The 16583-nt window shown below is 45.1% G+C and overlaps 1 pseudogene; it reads right to left on the bottom strand.

The window, feature by feature from the left end:
• Window positions 1-8466: 8466 nt before the first annotated feature.
• LOC101609497 lies at window positions 8467-14227 on the bottom strand (annotated as a pseudogene).
• Between the last annotated feature and the right edge of the window lie 2356 nt (window positions 14228-16583).

Raw genomic sequence — 16583 nt, 5'->3', positions numbered from 1 at the left:
CTCCATGCTAAAGAGAAAGAAAAACACACATATAAGGAACCTGAAAAAAAAAAACAACAATACTCAAATACTAGTTAATACAAGAAAACAAAGGTAAAACCAGAAGAACTGCAAAACAAGAAAAATGGCAAAAAATAAATATATACCTTTCAATAATATCTCTTAATATCAATGGCCTCAATGCCCCAACCAAAAGATATAAATTTGCAGACTGAGTTAAACAGCAGGATCGTGGAATTTGTTGCCTCCAAGAAACTCACCTTGCTGCAAAGGATGGACACTATCTTAGGGTGAAAGGTTGGAAAACGGTGTTTCAAGCAAATGGGCCTAGAAAATAAGCAGGGGTTTCTATCTAATATCTGACGAGGTAGACTTCAGTCCAACATTAGTTAAGGAAGGTCACTTTATATTGATTAAGGGCACACTCCAACAGGAGGACATTACAATCCTAAACAGATATGCACCTAACATGGGGGCTCCCAACTTCATCAAACAAACACTATTAGCACTAAGGTCACAGATAACACCAAACACAGTGGTGGTGGGTGACTTCAACATCCCACTCTCATCAATTGACAGGTCATCCCGGGAAAAAATAAACAGAGAGGCATCTGGACTAAATGAGGTCATAGAACAAATGGACCTAACAGATATCTACAGGACATTTCATCCAAATGCTGCAGAATACACATTTTTTTCAGCGCAATGGAACATTCTCTAAAATAAACCATATGTTAAGACACAAAACAAATCTTAACAAATACAAGAAAATTGAAATAATTGCTGGCACTCTATCTGATCACAATGAGATCAAACTACAAATCAATAGCAAGAAAAGCTATAGAGCATACACAAAATCATGGAAACTAAACAATACACTACTCAATGAAGGATGAAAATAGATTCTTCTCTCTCTCTCCATGCACAAGAATTAAGTCCAAATGTATCAAACACCTAGATGTCCCTCAACTGATGAGTGGATAATGAAGATGTGGCACATTTATACAATGGAGTTCTACTCAGTGGTAAAGAAAAATGAAGTTACGAAATTTGCAGGAAAACAGTTGGATCTGGAAAGGATTATACTAAGTGAGGGAACCCAGGCCCAGGAAACCAAATACCACATGTTCTCTCTCATATGTGGATCCTAGCTACAAATGACTGGACTTCTGTGTGAGTAGGAAGAAAAGTTAGTAGCATAGGTCAGTAAGCTAGAAAGGAGATATAAAGGGAAGAGAAAGGGAGGGAGGGGGTACTTAATAGGATGGTACTGTACATATGTAAGTAGAAGAACAGATTAATGGAGGTGAAAAGGCCTAAGTGACATCAGGGGAAGAGATTGAGTAAAGGAAAGGTGGAGGGAGAGCTAATCAAAATCTAAGAGGACATATATAAGTCATATGGAAACCTACCTTTTTGAATAATGTAACACACAGGCGCCATAGATTGTTACTAGAAAATTTTCAGTGCCAGGGATGAGATAACTTCCAGTGAGTTGTTGGCCAGGGAGGTCCCTGATGCCCCGAAACATTACAGCTATTGCAGAGGCCCTTGCTTTCCCACCAGAAATAGGTAGTAAGACTCTTACTGAAGTCTCCACATGCTTGGGCTGCAAGGCCACTGAGAAACCCTGCTGGAACTGAGCTGATAACCTCCTCCACGTAGACCAGCTGACAGAAAGCTGGGAAAAGCCATACTGCATGCAGTTCAGTGGGAGAGAGAAATTACCAGTGAAGATACCCAACAGTGGACACTACAAGCCTTATATTTGGCCAACCAGGCCAAATGAGCCAAGGGGTGTAATAGTGGCACATCTGTTATGGAGGAAACCAACCACCCTCTAATTTGGCCGGAGGCCCTCTCCATGGGAGGGAATATATCCCTGAGACTGAAAACCTACAACAGAGGTAGTCATGAGCCCTAGGAGTATAATGTCTGCTGCTATCTAGCTAAAAGTATATATTATGCTCACCAAACTGCCCAGTAAGCACTTCTTTTAATGTTAATTCCCATATATTAATGCTACTCTCACTTTTCATTAGAGAACCTTCTATTTTCAGATGGCAATGACCTTGGGATGACTCAGAAGGCATCATGGTGCTAAGAAGTGACAGAGGAGTGCTCAGCACTGAAATCTCTCTATCACATCTTCCAAGTCTCAGGGTCCATTGCAGAAGAGGTGGCAGAATGAATGTAAGAGCCAAAGGAAGGGTAGGACTCCTTACCACATGCTCCTCCAGACACAAAATAGCCTGGATATACATGACCTCACAGTGCCTGACACTACCTACACAAGACCATCATAATAGGAGGAAAAGATCATGACATCAAAATAAAAGAGACACTGATTGAGAGGGGGAGAGGATATGATGGAGAGTAGAGTTTCAAAGGGGAAAGTGGGGGGAGTGAGGGAATTACCATGGGTTATTGTTTACAATTGTGGAAGTTGTCAATAAAAAAAAAGGAGGTAGGAACTGAGTAATGTTGGGCCAGGGCATATTACTGCTAGGTTCAGAATAGGATGGGGCAACCAGTAAAGCTTGGTTTCTATGAGCTCTTTGCTCAAATTCCCAACTGCATGCACTATCCGTGAGATCCATTTGGATCAGTGGGTTTCAGCTGAGGGAACCTGCCTGCTACTTAGGGAGGAATTTTTTCTAGATACAACAATTTCCTTAAATAAATATTTCAAACAAAACATGATAGAGCACACCTGTATTCCCTGTACTCAGGAGACTGAGGTAGGAGGATTACCGTGAGTTCAAGGCTGCCCTGAGACTACAGAGTGAATTCCAGGTCAGCCTGGGCTACAGCGAGACCCTCCCTCAAAAAAACAATAAAAGAAGAAGAAAAGAAATGCCTCAGTGACAGAGAGAGAATATTCCTTACTAATGGGCAAATGTAATTTGCAATGTTCCCAAAGAAGTTAACGATATAACTTCTACTCACCCTTTATCAATAAGCATCACCTTTGGAATTCCAATTCCTTTTGAAATGATCGCATCCTAAAACTCCTGGATCCCAAGGTTTCTTATTGCTGTTGTTGTTTTGTTTTGTTTTTAATGAGGATGTTGTCCTGGGCAGCTGTCGTCTTAAAGTCTTCCAGGTTATTCTAAGCTAAAGCTAGGATCACAAAATGGGTCTGAATCTTCCAAACACTCCTACTAGAAGAAAATTATTTTAATAATATAATATATAGTATGATCAGAATTTCTTCCTCTTCCCACGAAGGAAGTATACCAAAGAAAGGAACAGTTCCCTGTAACTTTTTTTTGTTTGTTTGTTTTTGTTTTTGTTTTTGTTTTACTGTGGCTCAGGCTGACCTGGAATTCACTATGTAGTCTCAGGGTGGCCTCGAACTCACGGCGATCCTCCTACCTCTGCCTCCCGGGTGCTGGGATTAAAGGCGTGCGCCACCACGCCCGGCCCCTATATGTGTGTGTACGTGTGTGTGTATGTGTGTGTGTGTGTGTGTGTGTGTGTGTAAGCCAAAGGTCAACATCAGATGCCTTCCTCAGTCACTCTCAACCTTATTTTTAAAATTAATTTTATTTATTTATTTTATTTGAGAGAGCGAGAAAGAGAAAGAGGCAGAGAGAGAGCGAGAGAGGATGGGCCTCCAGACACTGCAAACGAACTCCAGACGCATGCACCACCTGGTGCATCTGGCTTATGTGGGTCCTGGAGAATCAAACTGAGGTCTTTTGGCTTTGCAGGCAAACGCCTGAACCACTAAGCCATCTCTCCAGCCCTCAACCTTATTTTTTAAGACAGGATCTCTCACTAACCCTAGATAAACCTAGAACTGGGTTTCAGGGCCAGGCCTTAGTCCATAGTAACCAAGGAAGTCGGAAAAAAGCCTCCAAGAATTCCAACAGCCAAGAAAGGAGGGAAGGAGTGCAGAAGTCAGAACCCCTTGGCCGGCACGGGCAAGCGGCATCACTGCTGGGAACCCCATCACAGTGGTCACTAGGTGTGGACTGGTCCCACAAGCTCACCAGCACTGCAGCTAAGGTAATGAGTCACCAGTGGTCCTCAGATTGGCATGCACCGCTGACCAATTAGACAGCTGAAGCAAAAAAGAAAATCCAGGCTGGAGAAGTGGCTTAACAGGTAAGGCACTTGCCTGCAAAGCCTAAGGACCCACGTTTGACTCCAGGTCCCACATAAGCCAGATGCACTAGGTGGCACACATGTTTGGAGTTGGTCTGCAGTGGCTGAAAGCCCTGGTGCACCCATTCAGTATCTGTCTGTATATCTATCTATCTACCTATTTCTCTCTCTCTCTTTCTCTCTTTCTCAAACAAATAAAAGATTTTTAAAAGAAAGAAAGAGAGAGAGAGAGAAAAGAAAAAGAAAATCCTCCATAGCCAGATAGCAAAGCCTCTTCCCCGTTGATGTCCTTCTTGTGCCCTCTATTGACAAAGTCTAGCATTGCACTTGCTGTAGAGAAATGCTTGAGGAATCCAGTCCACATTTGCACAAGTTTCGGGGCAACGGAGGTAGAAGGGTGATAGTTGATGCACACACAATAAAATGAATAACTCCCTGAAAACTACAAATGCAGTCCATTTTCGGATTTCTCCAGTTGTCTCAAAGATATTGTGTACATTTTTATTGTATTTTTTTTAACCAGGAGCCAATCAGAGTAATAGTTTCTTTTGATTTAGAGCAGTACTTCCCAGTGTTTTTATTTTAATGACATTCATCTGAGAAGAAACTTAGGATGCAATTTAGGATGACCTTGAGCTACTAAGCCTCCTGCCTCCCTCTAAGATTACAGCCATGGGCCACCAAGCCTGACTTATAGACACATTAACATGAGCATTTAAACATTTGGATGATTGAATGGTTAAGTTTAATTTTATAAAGTTTCAAAAAGGGAGTGGTCTACATTTTAATTAATTCTATTTGAATATGTAGCCAGGATAGAAAGAATCATTACAGGGATAGGACCAAGAGCCTAGAGCATGCTAGAAAACCACCAAGCTATACCCGAAGCCTAACAATGACTGAGCTCTCTGGGGCTGGAGAGATGGTTCAGCAGTTAAGGAAATGACTTCCAAAGCCTAACAGCCAGGGTTTGACTCCCCCACGCCAACATAAAGCTGAAGGCACAAAATGTCACAGGCATCTAGAGTTGGTTTGCAGTGGCTAGAGGCTCTAGCATGCCCATTCTCTCTTTTTCTCATTCACTGTCTCTCTCTTATTGTAAATAAAATACACAAACTTTTTTTTTAAAGTCCAAGCATGGTGGTGCACACCTTTTGTCCCAGCACTCTGGAGGCAGAGGTAGGAGGATTGCTGTGAGTTTGAGACCAGCCTAACACTACGTAGTAAATTCCAGATTAGCCTGGGCTACAGTGATACCCTACCTCGAAAATAAATAAACAAATAAATAAATAAAGTTGGGAGATGGCACCATTGGTAAAATGCTTGCTAAGTGCGGCACACACAGCACTAAACAAGTGTCCTTGCCTCAAACAAGTGGGGCACTTATTGATACCCAGGGTTTTCCTCTGACCTACACACACACACACACACACACACACACACACACACACACCACAACATGGGAACACACACAAAGATCAAAACAAAACTAAATAAAAGGAAAGGAAAGGAAAGGAAAGGAAAGGAAAGGAAAGGAAAGGAAAGGAAAGGAAAGGAAAGGAAAGGAAAGGAAAGGAAAGGAAAGGAAAGGAAAGGAAAGGAAAGGAAAGGAAAGGAAAGGAAAGGAAGGGAAATTTAGTCAGTTGACTTACAGGTTCAGTCATTTTCTCAATTTGCCTGATTGTCTACAGCTGGTAGGGTTTGTTTTCCGTTTCCTTGTAATTCCTTGTAAACGGAAAGTTGGAGCTACAGATGTGATGAGAACTGGGTATCTTTTTTATTTATTTTTATTTTTGCTTTCAAAGTAGGGTCTCACTCTAGCCCAGGCTGACCTGGGATTCACTACGTAGTCTCAGGGTGGCCTCGAACTCATGGCGATCCTCCTACCTCTGCCTCCCAAGTGCTGGGATTAAAGGCGTGCGCCACCACGCCCGGCTCAAGAGATGTGTATCTTAAGAACACCTCACAAGCAACACTGCTCTTCATGTTACAGTCCATTAGGGTCACATCGTGCTGGTTTCACACTATGAAGTCATAAAACTTACAGCAGCCCCCAGATGGCCCCCTGGGAAGGCAAGGAATAAGGAATAAGTAATCTGTGGGGTGTGCTCCACACTCTATGATTCCCCCAACAACCTTTAAAAAAGAATTTTTTAGAGAGAGTGAGAAAGAGCAAGAGAGAGAGACAGAACTGGTACGCCAGGACCTCACCACTGCAATTGAACTCCAGATGCTTGCACCACCTAGTGGGCATGTGCCACCTTGCACTTGCCTCACCTTTGTGCGTCTGGCTTACATGGGATCTGGAGAGTAGAACATGGGTCCTTAGGCTTCACAGGCAAGAGCCTTAACTGCTAAGCCATCTCTGCAGCTCCCCAACAACCTTTTACTTAATGGTCTTGGAAACAAACCTGTCATTTGGAAATGAAAAGTGGACCTTTCCTAACTCAATCTTTCCTCCTATAACTCTTCACTGAGGCTGATTTTTTTTTTTTTTTCATTCACTGGAAAGGAGCTAACTACAATTTTCCTAACAGAGGAGGAAGAAATGCATGAGTGCCTATGTTCAGAGTAAAGGGAGTTTGAGCTGGAGGGAAAGGAGAGCTACTTTGGAGAACTCTGGAATAAGAGTATGTCCCAGGGCGACAGGAGGACCCCATTCCTGTGAAGTCCCTGTGGGGGGCGCCAGCCTGTTAAAGAGACGCCAAGATACGTCAGTGGGTCCACAGAGCCTGGAGTGGGACCCCCTGTTTGTAACTCAATTATCTGTCCAGTCACCTTCAGCGTGTCAGTGCTGACTTGAGAGAAATGACGGTTTAATTTACAGCCAACCCAGAGTGGCTGAGCGCAGCGCAGAGGCAACGCGAGCCGCAGCGTGTGGAAAGGGCCCGAAAAAACGGCAGCACAGTGAACTCAAATGAGGCGTTCCTTGGTGTTTTTGCTTACTAATCTGTATTTCCTCAATAGTTTAATGATTTGCTGAAAACAAGTTTTTAAATTACCATCTCATTTAAAAGTTGCAACCTTCAACTAAAAACTTAAGACTGTAACTTTGCTTGTATGAACCTAATATGCTTCCTCAGTGCTGACTTTTTTCTACGTATTTGCCTTGTGCATGTTTTTACTTCTAGAGTTTCACAAAGTGCATTATCTAAGTAGAGAAGTAACATGCTGGCATGCAAAATATCAGCCTCACACTTAGGACCTGAACTCTGTTGTGAAGTGGAATGATCCGCCAGGCGTGGTGGCGCACGCCTTTAAGCCCAGCACTCGGGAGGCAGAGGTAGGAGGATTGCCGTGAGTTCGAGGCCACCCTGAAACTCCATAGTGAGTTCCAGGTTAGCTTGGGCTACAGTGAGACCCTATCTTGAAAAACCAAAACTAAAAAAAAAAAAGAAAAAAAAGTGGAATGATCCCTAGAATGAAGATAAAAATTCTCTGTTGTTGTTGAAAGTGAAATGAATTTAAAGAATGGGGGGGGGGGAGTGATCTATGTTGGTAACCTTACACTCCCTCCTTCTAAATATATGACCTTGATAAGTAAACTAAAATTTAAGGAGTTTCAGTTGCTTTTATTTTTTTTTTACAAAAAATGATATGATCTGAAAAGATTTCATTTTTAAAATGCCATTAAAATGTCCTTATTACAAATTTTTAACATGGGGAAGTGCCTTTTTCCCACCTAACAATTAGTGAGTTTGTTCATTTGTTTTAAAATAACAACAGACTGTATCCAAATTTGGCATTATTCAGTGTTAGAGTGCTTGCCTATCAAGCACAAGGCTCTAGGTGTCTCTCCCAGTTAAAAAACAAACCATATATATATATATATATATATATATATATATATATATATATATATATATATATATCACATATATTTTCACATACACACACACATATATAGGTTTTGGCCAAGCTGGATGGTGAAATGACCTCACCTTTCAGCATCTGTAGCTTAAATCCTACTGTTAGAAGAAAGCAAGAATAGATCATAGGTTGTCCAAGTCATCATAAACTATTCCCAAATGACGTCCTCAGTGGACACCCACATTGTCCAGTGAAGATGATGTCGAGTGTTTCTTTCTCACTGGCCTTTCGGATGTTTCCCAAATGTGTAGCTACTATGCCCTTTTACTTTTTTCACAAAGATGAAGGAAAAAGTTCTTTGAATGCAGCGTGATATTGGGAGGTGACCTCTGCTATCTGAGCTGGCTCACAGGTGACTGAACTTTCCATGAGAATACCCCATGGGCGTTCATATGTCTTGATGTCCCAGGAAAGAGATAATAGAATAACTCAAAGAAATCCAGCAGCCCTGGAGTAACAGGCCAACCAGTTCCCGGACACAGATCACAAGGCCGACTTACAGAAGCCCTCTAATTCTGACCTGGAGCCAGCGATCAGAATAGACCATGGGCCCCGCAACATGAAGGGGAAGCACGCGCGCAGAGCCCTCCGAACGCGGAGGCCGCGCTCCTTGGCCGAGGGAGCGGCTTCTGCGCGCGCTACGCCGCGACCCCCGCGCAGCCCGCGGCCCGCGGTGGGCTGGAGGATCCACCTCCCCCCATCCTGACGACGGAAGCAGGCGAGCCTGTGGGACCCCGCAGAACTCAAAGCAGTTTACTAGACGTGATACGCGGGGAAGGGGAGAAGAACGGAATCCACTGACGGAAGGACTGTCCATTTGACGCACAGATGCAACGCCGCTCTTAGAAACCTCTGCCCGCGGGGATGCATCTGTGCACCCACGGGAGCTCCAGGAGCAGAAATAAGGGACGCTGGAGGCTGGGGACACATCCTTGCCAACACTTGTTCTTTTCTGCTTTTATTTTTATTATTTTTATTTATTTTATTTATTTATTTATTTTTTTTTTTGGAGGTAGGGTCTCACTCTGGCCCAGGCTGACCTAGAATTCACTACGGAGTCTCAGGGTGGCCTCGAACTCACAGCGATCCTCCTACCTCTGCCTCCCGAGAGCTGGGATTAAAGGCGTGTGCCACCACGCCCTGCTTCTGTTTATATTTTTTAAAAGTTAATTTACTTGCAAGCAGAGAGAAAAGAAGAGAGAGAGAGAGAGAGAGGGAGGGAGAGAGAGAGAGAGGGAGAGAATGGTCTGCCACTGCAAACAAACTCCAGAAGCATGTGCCACCTAGTGCGTCTGGCTCTATGTGAATGCTAGGAAATCAAACCCAGGTCATCAGGCTTTGCAAGCAAGCATCTTTAACCGCTAAGCAATCTTCTCTAAGTCCTTTTCTGGTTTGGGGCTTTTTTTGTGGGGGGGGAGTTCTTGTTTGTTTGTTTTTGTTCATTATTTATTTGAGAGCGACACAGAGAGAAAGGCAGATAGAGACAATGGGTGCACCAGGGCCTCCAGCCGCTGCAAACTCCAGACACGTGCGCCCTCTTGTGGGAAATCGAGCCTCGAACCGGGGTCCTTAGGCTTCACAGGCAAGCGCTTAACCGCCAAGCCATCTCTCCAGCCCTGTCTGTTTTCCTGTTTGTTTGATTTTTGAGGTAGGGTCTCACTCTAGCCCAGTCTGACCTGGAATTCACTATGTAGTCTCCGAGTGGCCTCAAACTCACAGCGATCCTCCTACCTCTGCCTCCCGACAGCTGGGATTAAAGGCGTGCGCCACCACGCCCGGCTTCCTTTTCTGTTTGTTCATTTGTTTTTAATAATAGTTACCCTGATGACTGTGATATCATTTCTTACTGAAATTTTAATTTTCATTTCTCTAATGGGCAATAATGCTGAGCATCTTTTCATGTTTGTTTATAACCTGTGTTTGGTAAAATGTCTATTCAAATCCTTTGCCCACTTATTTGATTTTTTGCTGTTGTTATTGTTTCAAGGCAGGGTCTCACTGTAGCCCAGGCTGACCTGGAACTCACGCTGTGGCCTCAGGCTGGCCTCACACTCATGGTGACCCCTGACCTCAGCCTCCAATCTTGTATAAGTCGGGTTCTCTAGAGGAGCAGCATGGATAGAAGGAGTTGGTGTTTCAAAAGCAGACCAGCAAGAGCAGCCTGCATGCTTGAGGGTCAAGGAGCCCACTAGCTGCTCAATCCACAGGGCTGGATGCCTCAGCAGTCCCTGCCCAGCACTGAAGGCCTGGAGGATTGGAGCCACTGGTCTTCAGTCCACACCCGAGGCATCGGATAAATGCAGGTAACAGGGAACGCGGGGAGGGGGAGGGGAGGGGCTGGTGGAGGAGAAGCGAGGTAAAACGCACTTTCCAGCAAGCAGCCAGGTGAGAAAGGAAGTACCAGGACTGAAGACATGAACCATCAGTTTGTTCGTTTGTTTTTTGTTTGGTTTGGTTTGGTTTTTGAAGGTAGGGTCTCATTCTAGCTCAGACTGACCTGGAATTAACTCTGTAGTCTCAGGGTGGCCTTGAACTCACAGCGCTCCTTCTGCCTCTGCAGCGGTGCACCACCACACCAGGCTCATCTTATTAATCTGATTCTTTTGTTTGGTTGTTGTTAAGCAATGCAAGGGTATTTATTAAATCATGCTATCTATCTTTTTTTTTAATTTTTGTATCCATTTTTTATTTATTTATTTGACAGTGACAGACACAGAGAGAAAGACAGATAGAGGAAGAGAGAGAGAATGGGTGCGCCAGGGCTTCCAGCCTCTGTAAACGAACTCCAGACGCGTGCGCCCCCTTGTGCATCTGGCTAACGTGGGACCTGGGGAACCGAGCCTCAAACCGGGGTCCTTAGGCTTCATAGGCAAGCGCTTAACCACCAAGCCATCTCTCCAGCCCTTTTTTTAGATTTTTTTTTTCATTCTGTCTCTTTATGCTTGCAAATAAACAAATAAATTTTAAGGAGTAAATACATTTATTGATACCCATTTTATATATAGTTCAATGAAATAGTCTATAAATATAAAAGCATCTTTCTTTTGGATATCACCATGGTCCACGTCAATACTCAGGAGTCAGAATCATCTGCAGGGAGCAACTCCAAGTCACACTGTTGGGGTCACAGACCTGAATTCCAATGTCATCAAACAGCGGCGCTTACGTTCTTAAGCTGCCCGGCGGTTTTGGAACACGAGTACTGGGCGTGTGGAGTAAAACGATGTGTGAGCTCAAATCCACGGGAAGGCTCAACTATGAGCAAAACAATTAAGGATTCAGAGGGGCAAGGTGACACTTGGTGTCAGTACTGGAAACAGAGTAAGTAAAAGCACGTGTGGCACTGCATGCTCTTTCCCACCCCCCATGGGATAGCTCACCAGCTCCTCAGGGTCATTTGTGGGAAGAGGAAAACAAAGAGCAAACAGCCATTCTTAAAAGAATGTAAAAAACTTAGAATGATATCAGATTAAAGAAAAGTGGGCTAAATATTTCAGTGACACAATGAGTTTCTCCCCTGCACAGGCCTGTGGGGAAAAGCCCTTGGCATGCCCTTGGCTTGGTGGTGCCTGGGTCAGACGCAGGAGAGAGTGCGTTCATCACCCAAGTTTGCTCAGCGCCTCTAAGGGGGCGAGCCCAGCTGAGCCCCACTCACCCCTCGAAGCGGTACCCAACTCCCGTCCCTTCACAGCAGACCCAGGGACCTCCTTGGCTACTCTCAAGACAATGCCTCTTCTGAGTTAGCAAGCAAACGTGGAAGGTCTTAAGAGGTACAACGTCCAAAACTCAGATCTGACAGGCAGTGTTAGAACGTAAGCAAGGCTTTTAGAGACTGACTGCTCAAATGAAAGCCTACGGGGAGCATATAAAAGTTCAGTTGTTTTTCTATTATTTTAGGATGGAACTGACAGCAACATTCCCCTGGTAAGAATGGATAATTCATGTCATCTCTAAGTCCAAAATTTCCCAACTGGCTAAAGTGAGACCCAAAAGAGAAAGACACACTGAGTTCTGAAGTCTCTAGAATTCATTTGCACCCTTGTTTTTTTGTTTTTTCAAATTTTTTAAAAATATTTTTAGTTATTTATTTGAGAGTGACAGACAGAGAGAGAAAAAGGCAGATAGAGAGAGACAGAGAATGGGCGCGCCAGGGCCTCCAGCTACTGCAAACAAACTCCAGACGCGTGCGCCCCTTAGGCATCTGGATAACATGGTTCCTGGGGAGTTGAGCCTTGAACTGGGGTCCTTAGGCTTCTCGGGCAAGCGCTTAACCTCTAAGCCATCTCTCCAGCCCTGTTTTTTGTTTTGTTTTTTTTTTTTTTTTTTTTGTTTTTTTCTTAAATGAAATAGATTCAGTTGTGCACCGCCGGGTGAAGGGGTTTTCATGCAGATGAAACTCTACCCCTCACCCCTCCTCTCTAGAGGGACAGACACCAGACGGCCACAGCAACAGCTCCCATGTCCTGTGCCACATGGCATCTGACCCTGGAGTGAGGAGCAAGCTGGGACTAAGCCTTGACCACTGAGATGCAGACTCGATGGCATTCTGTGGCATGCCAGTGTGTGCCAACAATCTGCAGCTCTTATGAGAAGTCGCACGCACTTCACAAACCTCATAGCCGGGCTGGAGAGACAGCTTAGCGGCAAAGCGCTGGCCTGGGAAGCCTCAGGACCCCAATTCGAGGCTCAATTCCCTGGGACCCACGTTAGCCAGATGCACAAGGGAGCGTCTGGAGTTGTCTACAGTGGCTAGAGGCCCTGGCGTGTCCATTCTCTCTCTCTTCCTCTTTCTCTCTCTGTCACTCTCAAATAAATTAAAAAAAAAAATTAAAAGAAAACTTAAAAAAAAAACCTCATGGATAGCTTTTCGGAAACAGTGGAAGTTGTAGTCCTTTCAAACCTGTTTGTTCAAAGCTCTCTTCCCTAAGAATGCAAACCAGTGCCAAAAATTTAGTCACTTCTTTTAAATACAGGACAGTTGTATTGTCCGACTTGATAATTGCCATAGACTCTTTGTCATAAACTCTTCCGCTTCCATCTTCCTTTAACCCATATATACAAGACACAATCAATTACTACGTCAGTCGCGTCCCAGCAAAGTTCATAAGGCTGCATATCCACAGGGGAACTATCCATTGCAATGTAGATTTTGCTGACAACATCAAAGAGAAAAAGCTTTTTCAATACCTGAATTTGATATAAAGATATTTAATAGGTTCTCCAAGGTTGGCAGTTGTGGAATGAGCTTCTGCACCACCTGACTGAAGGCTTCAAATATTGAGTGGTCATAGATACTAGTCAAATGAAAGTTAAGATGGAATTTTTCTAGCCCAGCATTTACAAGGTCATCATTGGCCCTTTGATAAATGTCCTTCTGTGTTTCTATTTTGTGATCATCAGACAGACCATCAACTTTGTGAATAAATACCTCAAAATTCATGTCTGGGTTAACTTTGTAGGCTTTAGAAATACTAAGGTGAAGTCTCTTTAAAGCCTCCATGTAGTTAGTCATCCTGTGCGTCCATGACACAGATCAGTGCTCCTGATCCTTTGAAGATCATCTTGTAATCAAAGGTGGGGTCAAAAAAGTCCCAGGAAAATCCCAAATCTGGAAATTCACAAAGGAGCTATTGGAAATGTCATCTTTATAAATCTTGTTGGTATTATCTTATGATAACATCTTATGAACAGCTCCCCAGCCCCTCCCCCCCACTCCCCCCCCCACCCCCGAGCCACAGCTGTCTCTGGCCCCTGGCACCCGCTGACAGGCCAGGCCACCACCTCCCCAGACCGCCACCCCACTGCCCCTGCAGCCAGCCCACCCTCCTACCCGCCCCACAAATAAATAATTTTTAAAAAATTAAAAGTTGGTATGCAAATGTGAGTCAACATTAAAAGTCTGTATGCAAAATATTTTAAGATTGTTCTCGAATTTTTCACATTTAAATACACAAATCTTTTCAGATTGCATTCTGGTTTTTAAGCTGCAATCTCCTTTGGCTATTTTATTTCAAAATCTATTAAAAAAAAAAAAAAACAGCAATCTTGCCCGGCGTGGTGGCGCACGTCTTTAATCCCAGCACCCGGGAGGCAGAGGTAGGAGGATCACCGTGAGTTCGAGGCCACCCTGAGACTCCATAGTGAATTCCAGGTCAGCCTGGGCTAGAGTGAGACCCTACTTCGAAAACTCCCCCCCCAAAAAAAAGCAGTCTAAATGAATGAATACTGTACTTGGAACAATCATATTCCTAAAGGAAAATCTGAAAAAAGATCTACTTAAAAAGAAAATAAAATACAAAGAAAAAGTGCACGGATTACACTATTGAAAACGCTTGCAGAACAGCTCCACTGCTCCTTTAGAGAATATGAGCGATGTGGAAAGATTAATAATGTTCGGATAACATTAATTACAGTGATGTTATAAACTCCGGTATTCCAGTTGCCATAACAACCCACTATATGTTTCCTAATGACATTTCCAACAAGTGCTGAGGCGAGCTGCGCCACTTCAGAACCCGAGATGGCTGCCACCCCGCCATCTCCAAGTTGGATTGTTTTGTTCTGAAAGAGTCAGAATATGTCACCGTCTCCAAAAGTATTCTCAACATTGTAGGGAAAAAATGAGACGCATTCCTATACAATTATAGAATACCCAGGAAAAGAAATATATATTGTTTTCAATACAAAATTAACAGCTCTTTTGTTTTTCAAGGTAGGATCTCACTCTAGCTCAGGCTGATCTGGAGTCTCATGGTGGCCTCGAGCCCACAGTGATCCTCCTACCTCTGCCTCCCAAAGGCTGGGATTAAAGGCATGTGCCACCACACCCTGCTCTTAACAGCTTTCTTAAATAGGAAATAGAAGGAATGGGAAAAGCTTCATAATTCTTAGAAGACTTTGTTCCCTTGGGAAATTACTTCACAACAAGATTCCCTGTAAAAGAACTTACTTTTATTGGTGATTTTTCTGCTCTTTCTTTTTTTCCTTTTCACCTCCCTCTTCCTTCCAGTCTTAGAAGGTTCTGAACAGTATCTTAACGTTAAGTGAGGCGCGATCATTTCTTCCTTTCTGTTGCTTTCTAATTGCTCTTTCCTGTATTGACTAACCCACTCCTATCCTTTAGGTGCTGCCCAACATGTATGATAAAAGAAAAAGTACTGCTGGACGTGGTGGGCATGCCTTTAACCCCAGCACTCGGGAGGCAGAGGTAGGAGGATCACCGTGAGTTCGAGGCCACCCTGAGACTACATAGTGAATTCCAGGTCAGCCTGGGCTAGAGTGAGATCCTACCTCGAAAAAGCAAAAAAAAAGAAAAGAAAAGAAAAAGAAAGAAAAAGAAAAAGTACTGACCATGGGCTTATATTTAATTTTAATATTTCCAGGAGAAAACATTAAGTATGTATAATGCCACTACCATGAAGCAAAACATGGTTGCAATGGGCATGCTTCTAAATTCTTGCTCAGCCTGTCATCTACTTGGCTTCCGCTGCCCATAGGCACCCCTCTGAACCCCACATTCTTCCTCTTTCTTTTTCTTTCTTTTTTTTTTTTTTGTTGTTGTTTTTTGGTTTTTCGAGGTAGGGTCTCACTCTAGCCCAGGCTGACCTGGAATTCACTGTGGAGTCTCAGGGTGTCCTCGAACTCACGGTGATCCTCCTACCTCTGCCTCCTGAGTGCTGGGATTAAAGGCGTGCCCACCACGCCCGGCTCTCTTTTTTTTCTTATTTTTGAGAGAGAGAGAGAATGGGCATGCAGAACCTTCAGCCTGCTGCCGACAAACTCCAGACCCGTGCGCCCCTTGTGTGCATGGGCGACCTTGCGCTTGCATCACTGTGCATCTGGCTACGTGGCACCCGGAGATTCGAACCTGAGTTCTTAGGCTTGCAGGCAAATGCCTTAAGGGCTAAGCCGTCTCTGCAGCCCAGGAATCTTTGATTGAATGAGACAGGAGCACAACTAATTCATCGATCAAGTGAGCTGCACAGTCAGACCCCCGCCCCTCCCCACTCCCACCTCTCCGAGCTAAGATTACAGTGACGATTTCCAGTGGGTTTAAAGCAGGGGGCCGCAGGACACTGAGGAGAGGCCGTGCTGCTCCCGCCCTCCCCACGACCCCCCCGCACGGCCTCTCCCCACGACCCCTCCCCACGACCCCCCGGCACGACCTTTCCCCACGACCCCTCGGCACGACCTCTCCCCACGACCCCCCGGCACGACCCCTCCCCACGACCCCCCGGCACGACCTTTCCCCACGACCCCTCGGCACGACCTCTCCCCACGACCCCCCGGCACGACCCCTCCCCACGACCCCCCGGCACGACCTTTCCCCACGACCCCTCGGCACGACCTCTCCCCGCGACCCCTCGGCACGGCCCCCCCTCACGACCCCTCGGCACGGCCCCTCCCCACGACCCCTCGGCACGGCCCCTCCGCACGACCCCTCGGCACGGCCCCTCCCCACGACCCCTCGGCACGGCCCCTCCCCACGACCCCTCGGCACGGCCCCTCCCCACGACCCCTCGGCACGGCCCCTCCTCACGACCCCTCGGCACGGCCCCTCCTCACGACCCCTCGGCACGGCCCCTCCCCACGACCCCCCG

Source organism: Jaculus jaculus, chromosome 20 (genome assembly GCF_020740685.1).
Source record: "Jaculus jaculus isolate mJacJac1 chromosome 20, mJacJac1.mat.Y.cur, whole genome shotgun sequence".
NCBI classification, from domain to species: domain Eukaryota; kingdom Metazoa; phylum Chordata; class Mammalia; order Rodentia; family Dipodidae; genus Jaculus; species Jaculus jaculus.
This window is presented reverse-complemented; position numbering and strand designations above follow the sequence as displayed.